The 12,684-nt window shown below is 39.3% G+C and overlaps 1 protein-coding gene across 4 annotated transcripts in view; it reads left to right on the forward strand.

Annotated features, from left to right (window-relative positions):
• Positions 1–12,684, forward strand: part of LOC122807740 (laminin subunit beta-1-like) — a 2,263,691-nt gene that overhangs the window by 1,806,015 nt on the left and 444,992 nt on the right. The window lies entirely within an intron of this gene.

Consider the following 12,684-nt stretch of genomic DNA (forward strand, 5'->3'; position numbering starts at 1 on the left):
CTCCCTGGTCAGGTAGTGGTTCACATAGCCTGTCTTGACCTCGCCAAGGCTTTCGACACCATCCCCCATTCTGGAATTATAGCTAAACTCACTAAACTAGATATACATCCCTATGTCACAAGATGGGTTGCCAAATGGCTTACTGACAGAACCCACACTGTAAAAGTTGCAGACTCCAAATCTGAATTCAAACCAGTGACAAGTGGAGTACCACAGGGTTCAGTCCTGGGACATCTCCTGTTTGGTATCTACTACTCTGAAGTACAGGCTAACACAAAAGGCCTCTGGCTAATGAAGTTCGCAGATGACTGCAAACTAGGAGCCATAGTCAAGTCCCCAAATGATGGGGACATCCTACAGAAGGGCCTCACTGAGACAGATGCCTGGTGTCAAAGCCATGGCCTCAAGTTCAATGCCACAAAGTGCATTGTCATCCCCTTTGGTAAAAACTCTGTACCCATGAACTACCACATAAACGGCAGTCTACTTAACCCTGAATGTGGGATAAGAGACCTTGGGATCCAGGTGGACAGTAGTCTCTCCTTTGATAATCACATTGCCACAGTAGTCAGGAAATCCTTCTATGTGGCACACCTCATCACAAAAGGGTTCTCATCCAGGAAAAAAAGAGGTCATTGTTCCCCTCTACTCGGCACTCATTAGACCCATTATAAAGTACAACGCCCCTTTTGGAATGTACCTCACAAGACATCTGCAGCAGCTGAAAAGGCCACAAAAGTACCTCACAAAGAGGATTATAGGTTCATAGATTAGTACTAGGCTAACTGCCCTTGCGAGCCATTTTAAGCCTAGCCAATTATCCCTTGTGAGACTCAAACCCTGCACCTTGTGTTTCTAAGGCAAACACCTTAACCATTAGGCCACCCTCCCAGCCCCAGGATTACTGGCCTCAAATAGATGCCCTACACTGACTGTCTCAAAAAACTCCATCTTTACTCTGTAGCATATCGCCTACTCAGAGGTGATCTCTGCCTAACATATAAAGCTACGTTAAACCCAGAGCTGTTGGACATGCTACACCTGAAGAAATCCCAATCCCTCCAAGCTACATGCTCTAGAGGACCTAAACCTTGTCACCACAATAAACAGGACATTCTGGAGGGATAGATTCCTGTCCCAGAGACTTCCCATACTCTGGAACAAACTACCCATCTATGTCAAGCAAAGTTCCTCATTAGCACTCTTCAAGAAATATCTTGATGAGTGGATGGGAAATAGGAAATACACCCCGGGGATTACTTCTGTGGTTCTGCTCGACAGGGGTACAGGAAATTAACTTTCTTGGGTAGCATAAGCCAGGGAACCTTGTTGGCTAGGCTTACTTAGGGCCTTGGGCCGATAGCCTAGTACCTACCTATGAACCTATGACTCAAAACTCTAGAGAACAGCCACGTGTAAGACAATGCCCTTCTTAGTCTCATGCTTGGACTCTACAGTTCAGTAGTGATAATTCATACATCCTACAAATCCTGCTACCAAGTTCCACAATGAAAAATCATTTTAAATTAAAGGTCTGTGCATTACCAGTATGACACCTTGACCAGTTGATAAAAAAGATGCGAGACTGAATACTGCAGTTTTCTATTCTCCCTGTCAATGGTGTTGGTGTTACTCTCTCAAAAAATAAGTGGAAGTGTATTTAAAAAGTGAAATTTTGAGTGTCTTATGTAGAAAGGGAGTAGAGAACCATAAAAACATCAACCATTTTGATGAAATGGTTGCAGAGGAAATGGCGCAATGATGATAATATGATCAGACAGACAAAATAATCATTATAAAAGGAGAGGAGAGTAGATGAGAGGAGAAAAGGTTTACTATCATAATTTCGAATGAAACTCGGTCGACCGCATTATGTTCAACAATGGAAAGTCGAACACGGCAATGTTGAACTTCAAAAGCAAGCCTAGGAACGGGTTTTAACATGGGTCGAGATAGGGGGGGTTTACTGCTATTGATGAACTACAAACCTTGCCCCTATCTCGACCCATGTTAAAACCCGTTCCTAGGCTTGCTTTTGAAGTTTGACATTGCCGTGTTCGACTTTCCGTTGTTGAACATAGTGCGGTCGACAAAGTTTCATTCGACATTATGATAGTAAACCGGAGAAAACTAATATTTAAGATGGCCACACAAATTAGATAGGCTGCAAAATGTTCAGTTTTTTGAGTCGTAGTTATTTACTAAAAATGGTGCTGATAGAAAGTAATAAAATGGCCATTCAACTCATTAGGACTACAGGACATGTTAGATGAGATAGAAATGTATAATACTGGGTGGTCAGAAGCCAGATTTCTGGGGAAGAGTTGGGAGAAATGAAGTGCTTATCCAGTGTCTGGAGGCAAGAAGGAAGGAAGAGTTGGTTGCCTAGGTGGATGATTAATTGAAAGGAACTATGTAGTCAGAGAGGAAGCAGGATATATTTTACAAAAAATTAATTTCTTAAATAAAAAGACAATCTGGAATCACTTATTTATTTATTTATTTACATTCGTTTACTGGGAAATTCCGACTGGACGCAGGTCCTTTTTCAGCGGAGGCCCGGGGAGAAAAGCTCCAAGTATACAAATAGTGTGACAGTAGTGATCATGACAAACAGTAAATTGCAGAGCAATAAAAATATGCAAATAATAATATACAATTAAGACATACAGTACAATAATAACAAATAATAAAAACATGCAATAAAACAGGAATAGATTATGCAAAGTTTGATGGGGTAAGAGAAATAGAACATATTGTAATATTGTAGAGTCAGAACTTAGATCTCAAATGCACTGTAGCATATAGATGAGAGAGTTTAAAATATTTGGAGAATGAGGATTTTTTAGTCAGGAAAGGGGCAGGGGGCAGAGCCAGTGTAATTTTAGATAAGACTTGAGTGCAGTCTTGAGCTGATAGATAGATGGTAAGGAAGTTATAGAGTAGAGAAGGTTATTCCTAAGTTTGGGTATGGCATAAGAGAATATAGCATCACCTGAGGAATATTTGGGTTTGGTGACTAGAAGAAGATTTTTGCTGTTGGAACATAGGGATCTAGAGGAGCAGTACATCTGTAGTAGGTACTGAAGTGATGGGATTTTATGAGGATGATTTATTAGTTTGTTGGCAAAAGAAAATTGGTTTAGGTGAAGAAGTTGTTGAAGTTAGAGGCGATCTCTGCCTAACATACAAAGCTATGTCAAACCCAGAGTTGTTGGACATGCTCCACTTAAAGAAATCCCAATCCCTCCGAGCTACACGCTCTGGGGAACTAAACCTTGTCACCACAATAAACAGAACATGCTGGAGGGATAGATTCCTGTCCCAGAGACTTCCCATACTCTGGAACAGACTACCTATCTATGTCAAACATAGCTCCTCATTAGCACTCTTCAAGAAAAATCTTGATGATTGGATGGGTAATAGGAAATTCACCCCTGGGATCACGTCTGTGGTTCTGTTTGACAGGGACACAGGAAAATAATTTTCTTGGGTGGCGAAAGCCAGGGTACCTATTTGGCTAGACCTGTATAGGCCCTAGGGCCAATAGCCTAGTACCTATCTATGAACCTATAAGTTCAAGCCAGTCAAGTTCCCTTAATGCATGGCAGTGATGGGTACAGGAGGATGCAGCAGTTGCAAAGTTTGCTATCTTATTATAGCAGGTTTCTGTTTGTCGGTTTGTCTAAGGTTTGTAAACACTGGTGATGCCAAGGTGGATATGAGTTGGGAATAGGCAATAAAGGTTTTAGCTGCCTTGGTTAGGTATAGTTTATTTCTATGAAATGCCCCAAGTTTTTTTGTGTACTTTTTTATGGTAAGAGATATGGACATCAAATTTGAGTTTGTTATCAATCTGCACAACAAGAAGTTTGGTTCATAATTATATCATAATATGAGCAAGAATCATGTAACTGTCAGGGAAAATGAAGAGGCAGTAAAAGATAAGCACTAGAACAGCTGTGGAGGGGGCAACCCAGTGCAGCTTTATCAGGTCAAACAGATAGTAGTTCAAGAAACAGATGAGCAGATAGAGAGCAGGTGTCGAATTATGTCACCTTCCCTAATTCTAGTTCATATGTTTAGACTAAATTTGCAGATGACTGCAAGCTAAAAGTAGTCATTAAATTCATAGATTATTACTAAGCTAACTGCCCTTGTGGACCATTTTATGCCTATCCAGTTACCCCATGAGAGAACCAAACCCTGCATCTTATGTCTGTAAGGTAAGCGCATTAACCATTATGCCATCCTCCTAACCCAAGACAAAGGTTGCATACCCTGTACTAGAACTGAGGACCATCTGTACTACAGCCCTATACTTAAACCAGCTGCTGCGGGATTCCCACGCCATCCTGCAGAAAGTTTTTTTTTTTTTTTTTTTTTTTAAGCACACCTTTATTAAAGTCTCACTTGTGACACAGGCAAATTTATATTTATACAAAATCAATCAAACTATATTAACACATTAACAAACATTATACTTCACATATATTGCTCTATATCATATAACCTAAGCAACATTACATAAATTATTCAATTCCTGCCCCGTTTTTTTAAACAAAACATCTTTATTAACTCATCACTTACAACATAAGCAATCGTACATGTATATAAATGAAAACAAACCACACCAGCACAATCCTAGTTGCAAGCATTTTACATCACAAACCATACTGACACATTCCCAGTTGCAGGCATTCTACATCACTTATAGTCTAACCTATCATTTTCAGTCAGACATTACAGAGCTCATTTAAGTCCTGCCTTTTTTTAAACCTCATTCCTCCCCTGTATGTATTGCTCCCACATTTCCCATTTTTTTCCTTTCTAGTTTGCTATAACAATTTTCTAAAGATCTCATTTCCAGTTGTTTTATCTCCATTACTATATTCGCTATTTCTAATATAGTTGGTTTAGATTTTGATTTCCATTTTCTAGAATTGCTTTTTTGGCAGCCACCATAATTAGACACAACAAGGCCTTACCATGTCTACGAAATTCCTATTCTGTATCATAGCTCAGAAAAATTATCTCCCTTGTCACACCAATCCACCCACCCAGTATCTCCAACAGTGCATCCTGCAGGGAATCCTTAAAGTCCACCAACTCACTGCACTCCCAGAAAATATGTTCCCAAGTACCTCTTTCTTCCCAGTCACACCTCCAACATTTGATGTCTACCTGAGAAAAAATTCTCTGCAGTCTACTTGGGATATAAATTATCTATCTAAACAATTCCATGCAAAAATCCTAAATCTTCTACATTTTATTGCATATTTGGGAAACATACATATATCCTCCTATTGTTTCTTTGTGAATTGCTTATCCAGTGTCTCTTCCCAATCCTTTCTAACCTCCTCTGATTGATTTTTATAATTATCATGCAATATTTTATATGCTCTACTAATTATTCCTTTCTTAATGGCAGCTTCTGTTCTAGATTCTACTAAAAATTCTACCAGTGCTGGTCTTTCATTTATAACCCCACTTCACCCATTTTTTCTCTTTGCCTATACTCTGATAGCAATGCTTGATAGGGAAGGCAAATCCTGCATAAAGGTCTGTCTCAAATAAATAACCGGTGTCAAAATCATGGTCTGAAACTAAATGCAAAAAAATGCATTATTGTATCCTTTGGTAAGTCATCTGCCCCCAGGGGATTACCATACTGACAATACACCCCTAAGAGCTGACCCAATTGTTCGGGATTTAGGAACTTATGTGGATGGTAACCTAACATTTGACTAACGTGTGTCTATTGTTGCAAGAAAGTCCTTTTATTTTGCACAGCCTATAAACAAATTGATTGTGTATAGATCTAGGGATGTTACTTTTCCCTTTTACTCAGCCCTCATTAGGTCAGTCATTGAATATAATGCCACCTTTAGCATGTATCTGTCCAGACACATGCAACAACTAGTACACCTACAGAGATATCTTACTAAAAGTATAGAGGGTCTAAACAAGGTATCCTACATGGACCGACTCAAATCTCTGTCACTATACTCTGTATCTTACAGACTGCAAGGAGGTGACCTGTGTCTTGCATAGAAGGCATCCTCTGACCCATTACTAATGGATTTACTGCACACCAACAAGTCAAATGGCATCAATAATAAAAGGGTTTGGAGGGATATGTATATTTCACGGAGGATACTGCTGCTATGGAATAGACTCACCATCCACATAAAGCAAATTTCATCTCTGTCCATGTTCAAGTGAAGCTTCGATCTATGGATAGGAAACAGAAGATTTACTCCAGGACTTTGCCGTGTACTACTAATGGACAGATGTAGCTCCTAAATACTTTATCCCATGCATGGATCCCCTCAAATGACCTATGGTATGATCTTAGATATTCTCATTAGGGGTAATATATGATTATTAACCAATGGATGGGTAAGGCCAATGTATAACCAAATGGGGTACATTATTTTAAGCATGAAAAGAGAAATTGGCTCGGCGTAAAATGGCCCGCAAGGGCAGCTAGCCAAGTACTTGCCTATGAACCTATAATTAACCAATGTGTCAGTTTTCATGCTAATTAATTATTGTAAACTCACTTCTAGATCATAATTAGCCTGCATATCACTTTTCTTGTTAATTATTGCACCCCACCTTTTAACCAAATTTAATTATTGTCTGTGCCTTTCAATGAGGCCATTTGTTACATATTTTTTACATGAGTTAGAATTATAATATTCCTGCAAGCCTGGTCTCTATTGTTGGTTTACTATTGCTGTTATCATCAGAATCCCCATAAAAACAAAAGTCTGGCTTTCACAAAGTTATCCAGCCTAGAAAATTTATGTAATACAATCACCTTCCTTCATTCATATTTCCACATTCTATAATAATGTTCTTAGGGCTCAGATATAATTTTATTACTAACACTTTGTGTTATTTATTTCTTTGTCAGAAGGTTGAAATGAGACATATAATGTCCTTTTATATTATTCTCTTTCTATGATAAGTTTCCTATAAGAAGGGTATCCCATATGGCAAGATTTCTGTAGTGAGTCTGTGGCTACTAAGTCAGCATATTGCTAGAACACTAATACTGTAAATGCAGTTAAAGAAATATCTACTCAGTTTTGTCAATGCAAATGCTTTGGAACAGGTAGTCGATACCCCCACAAGAGGTGATAATATCTTAGACTTGGCATTAACCAACATGAGTAACCACTGCAGCATCGCTGCAGTATCATCCTCCCTGTAAGATTAGACCATAAAGCGATCATGTTCAAAGTCACCATCTCCCCCGACCCCCTCTAGCTAGGGTCAATCAAAAAAACTTCTCCAAAGCTGATTACAGCCTCCTGAGGGGTGGTATAAACAGCTTCACAGCCCCCTCCCCTCTCTAGGAACTGGCACCAGTATCTATACCAAATTACTATATGAATATGTATATAGATGCATGGAATCAGGAATACCTCACAGGACTAAATCATCCTTCACAAGGAAGAGTAAACCTGTTTGGTGGACATCTGCAATAAATAAACTCTATAACAAAAGAAAAGAATTGCTGTCCAGGATCAAGAAGGAGCAGGTGCCCAATTGGAAGCAATCTCTCCTTAGCCTAAATAAGCAAATAAGAGCTCTAGTGAAATCCTCCAAAACAAACTTTGAGTCCAAATTGGCCGCATCTACTAGAGACAGTCATAAGGCTTTTTTTACAATATGTCCGTAATCTCAAAGGCAGCACCCAGATCTGTTCAAAACTGGTGGTCAAGAACACCATATATACAAATGTCGTAGATATAGCAAACATGCTGGCTGACAGATTCAGCGAAAATTTCACCCCTCATTGCACCCCATCAGTAAATCAGGACATTCCCAGAACCTGCCCCATTCCCATTATATCTAGGGATCAGGTCATCACTGCTCTCTCAAAGGCAAAAAATATAGCCTCCATGGGACCTGAGAACAACCCAGGCTACATCCTACACGAACTCAGGCAGGAACTTGCAGCACCATTAGGCATCCTATTCAACCAAAGCCTGAGTACCGGTTTTGTCTCAGCTGAGTGGAGGACAGCCACTGTCATCCCTTATCACAAAGGTGGAGCATCCACTGATCCAGGAAATTATAGACCCATCAGCCTAACTAGTCTAGATCTGCAAGGCCATGGAACAAATTATGATGGACCTCATTAACAAGGACATTGGCAACCTCCAAACACTCAATCCCACACAGTTTGGCTTCATCAAAGGAAGGTCGTAGCTGTTAATTTGGTCGACTTTTTTGAAACAGTCACCAAAGCCATGGATGAGGGGAAGACAGTGCACACTGCCTACCTTGACCTGGCCAAAGCCTTTGACACTATTCTCCACTTGGGCATAATAGATAAATTCTCTCAACTAGGCATTAATCCGTATGTTACCAGATGGTAGCAAACTGGCTCACTGATAGAACCCACCTAGTCAAAATAGGAGAAAACACCTCAAGCAGTAGACCTATATCAAGTGGCATACCCTAGGGTTCAGTCTTGGGGCCTCTGTTATTTGGAATATACTTTTCTGAGGTACAGGCCAAAACCAGTGGGCTGTGGCTGACCAGGTTTGCAGATGACTGCAAGTTGGGAGCTGTCATCATTTCCCCTAGTGACGTGGACATCCTTCAAGAGGGTCTCACCCAAACAAATCACTGGTACCAGAAACATGGCCTCAAGCTGAATACAAAAAAAATGCATCATCATTCCCTTTGGGGAGAGAGATGTCCCCACAAATCATCACATTAATAGCAATGTTCTAAACACACAGTCAGTCATGAGGGATTTGGGCACCCAGATTTATAGCAGCCTGACTTTTGACCACCATGTTGCTTCCATTGTATGGAAAGCTTTCTGCGTGGCCCACCTCATAAGTAAGGATATCTCATCCAGGGCAAGGAGATCATAACATCCCTGTATTCTTCCCTTGTAAGGTCCATTATTGAGTACAGTGCCCCATTCAGCATGTACCTCGCCAAACACATGCAGCAGCTGGAGAGACCACAGAGGTTCATCACCAAGAGAATCCAGGGCCTCAAAAATCTACCATACACAGATAGGCTAAAAGCCCTATCCCTCTACTCTGTTTCATACAGACTCTTCAGAGGTGACCTCTGGCATACAATGCTATCTCAGACCCCACCTTGATGGGGCTGCTGCATATCCGCAAGTTAAGCTCCGCTCGAGTAACCCACACACTCGGCCTCAACCTAGTCTGTGACATCAATAGGACTTGCTGGTGGGACAGATTTGTGTCCCAGAGACTCCCCCATCTGCAGAATAGACTCCCTCTCCACGTCAAGCAGAGTACCTTTTTACCCCTTTTTAAGCGCAATCTGGATAACTGGATGGGAAATAGAAAATATATCCCTGGGATTCCACCCATGTCCCTGCTGGAAAGGGGCATCGGGTGCTGATTTGTCTATGCATGGGATAAACTCTTGGCTAGGCTTATAAGGGCCTCAGGTCTAATAGCCTAGTGACTTCCTATGATCCTATTGCAAGGTTGGATTCTGAGATCCAGCCACACAGGAGGTAATAACCATTACTACTGATAGTACCACTGTAGTAACAAACCCACAATTCCGCCACCAGTCTTCATCTGAACTAACAGAGTTATGCCAGAACACGAAACTCTGCCACATGGCCAGATGTAAATTTCTCCTTTGATGCTTTGAATTCTTTATTTGTTCTACAGTTGTCAGTGTCGTGTGGTTTTTGCAGTCATCACAACATCTTCAGATGATTTTGCCTTGGGATTCTCTATTGTTAGTAGACTGCAAAAAATGTATATGTTTGGCACCTACACCATTAAGTAATGTGGAGATTTCTGGAACCTTTGATAGCATTAACTTCATAATATCACTCTAGTCTTTTAACATAAGTTTAACCGTCTTAAACATCAGTATTAAAGGTTTTCACACATCCAGCATCTGTCATTTTATATAGCATTCTGTTATAAAGCACTTACTTCTACTGTTTACTTTAAAAAGTGTTTGTATAAATTACTCATGAAATAATTAACATTGTATGAAAAAAACATGGTATTTCTTTGATAATTCCTTTATGAGCAATGTATAGCCTTCCTAAATAAAGCTTCTGGAATGCTTAACAAATAATCTCTTACAAGTGAAAACTTCAGTTTACCTTACTTGATACAAGTTATTAATATATAAAACTCGCATTGCGTATTTTAATTATCAAAAAAATCACTTGGTGAATTGACTGCCTGCATGAAGCACTCTGCACCAGTTAACCAAACATAATTGTTCAAAGGTTAGCACTCTGCAGAAGCTCTTGTTCTGCCTTAAAACAGATAATCTGTGCGTTAAATTGATTCCATATAAACAATTCCCAACATGGCCATATCAAAAGCATTTTCATAATAGCCTAATTACATCATCCACACTATTCAAGTATGCATTTTCAGTATGCAAGCCAAAATGATGGATTTATCTCCTTTACTTCACAATTTCATGGTGTTTTTACTTTCATTTTTGCTCAAATGTGTCATCTAGTTGACTCTGAAAAGGAGCCTGGACATGAGTTGGCCTTGTCACTAGTATTTAATGTCCAGAGCTATGTTGTTCATAGCAAGAAAATAAAGAATCCAAACTGGAATGAGGTTTTATCAGCTTTAATTGTTTAAGCTTACAGAATCCATAACTTGGGCTGCAAGTTCTTATCACATACACACAGAGAAACATCAGCATATAATAAAGGATTTTCTGTAGGAAAGTCATAATCCATAGAACATTTTTTTGTTGTGGAGTATAGGAATGTTAAAATGTAAAAAAGTAGAAAGAAAGCATTTAGAAACAAAGGTTAAAGTGTCACATGGTTGTGGCCACTTCGGCGTACAGGTTACACTTTTATTGTTCTCGTTGATGCGTTTTACAGTGTCCGCTTTATCCAAAAATTGACCCATGACAAGATGCACTACTTTGATGTAGGAGTCCCATACAGCATTTAATTAGGTTTGGCGGACCAATATTTGTAGAAGCACAGCTATGTTCTGAAGAGACAGCATGATATAGTCTTCCATGTTAGAAACACCAGCGTCCTCTGTTCTTCACATGATATTACCTTGTACATCAGTTATCAAAAGATTGCTCAAGACAGAACAATCCTTTTGTAAAGATAATTTATCACCAAATAGGCTGATGTGAAAATGAATCCGCGCAGACCAATGAAAATAAGAAAATATTGAAACTAGTGAAAACTATAACATTAGAATGTGCAGCTCACTGGTACAATCTGATTAATTTTTTTTCATTTCAAAATATCATTTTTTTCATTGTACTAAAATGCAGTGAGCAGGAGAGGTGCATAAAGAGTAAAGCAGGCAAATGTTCTTATCTATAAAATGCAGTGAGCAGGAGAGATGCATAAAGAGTAAAGCAGGCAGATGTTATCTATAAAATGCAGTGAGCAGGAGAGATGCATAAAGAGTAAAGCAGGCAGATGTTCTTATCTGTGAGCAGGAGAGATGCATAAAGAGTAAAGCAGGCAGATGTTATCTATAAAATGCAGTGAGCAGGAGAGATGCATAAAGAGTAAAGCAGGCAGATGTTCTTATCTACCTGTGTTGTATAAGGGGAGATGTTGTATAAAAGGGTAAGTTGCTAATATGAAAACACTGATGTATTCAATGCCTGGGGCTGACACTCCTTAAATCCTTGCTTTTCTCAAAATTTGTAATCCTTTCTAGATCACCAAGAGTTATGTTGATCCCCTGCTTTTACTGGGTTTTATTATCACCTGTCTGCTTAGTTTAGTTTCCAGATGTAGAATACTTAATTGATATGGCTAGTGTTCTGCAGTCTCTGAGTTCAAACTTCTGTGCATTTCCATTGCCAGACTATACTTCTATTAATACTGTAGGCACAAACACACACACACACACACACACACACACACAAACAAACACACACAGTCATACCTACATGCATGCACAACCATACAGAGTAGAAGGGAAATTTCAGACTAGCTTCATTATCCAAAGAGTCACCACACACTAAGGTTGGTTGTCTAAACATGGCAATGTAGGGGAAGTAACTTCAACAAAAATAAATAAATAAATAAAACTATTATTATGCAATGTTCCTAATTTTATTTGTTTATGCACTGAAGCTGAAAGCAATGTTAAAAGTAACTTTGTATTCTGCCCATAAAATACCAGATGTATTGTTAATCAGAGTGTGCTCAATGTAAGAATAAAAGATGTGTTTGTGACCAGCTATGACTGTCAATTATAGTCAAGGGGTGATCTATTTTTGCCAACCTGAATTTTGAATCTCTGTCTCACATTATCCTTAGTTCTGTATGTCATCATCAGGATTCTGATAAGTTTGGCAATACCTCCTCCCTTTATCAAGTAACGGTTCTCCTTCTGCCTTCTTCTTCCATTTTTTAAATATAGTCCACTTTCAGTGACAGACTGTTTCACTAAAAGAAAGCTTCTTTTATATTAAGTTAGAGAGTGCAGAGATCAAAGCCACTGGCATGAAGCTGGGGTGGTCCCCCCCCATTTTTTGATCTTCAGTATTGATGAAATGGTTTATGACTGAAGATGGGCAGTAATTATTATGCCATATCCATTTTCTAATAGTTAATTTATCTATTCATTGTTGATTGATATCACTGCATTGTTGTTTACCACTTTAGTAATACTGCCATCTGTTACTTCA

The sequence above is a fragment of the Protopterus annectens genome, chromosome 7.part1 (genome assembly GCF_019279795.1).
Source record: "Protopterus annectens isolate FY-2018-M chromosome 7.part1, PAN1.0, whole genome shotgun sequence".
Classification (NCBI taxonomy): Eukaryota; Metazoa; Chordata; order Ceratodontiformes; family Protopteridae; genus Protopterus; species Protopterus annectens.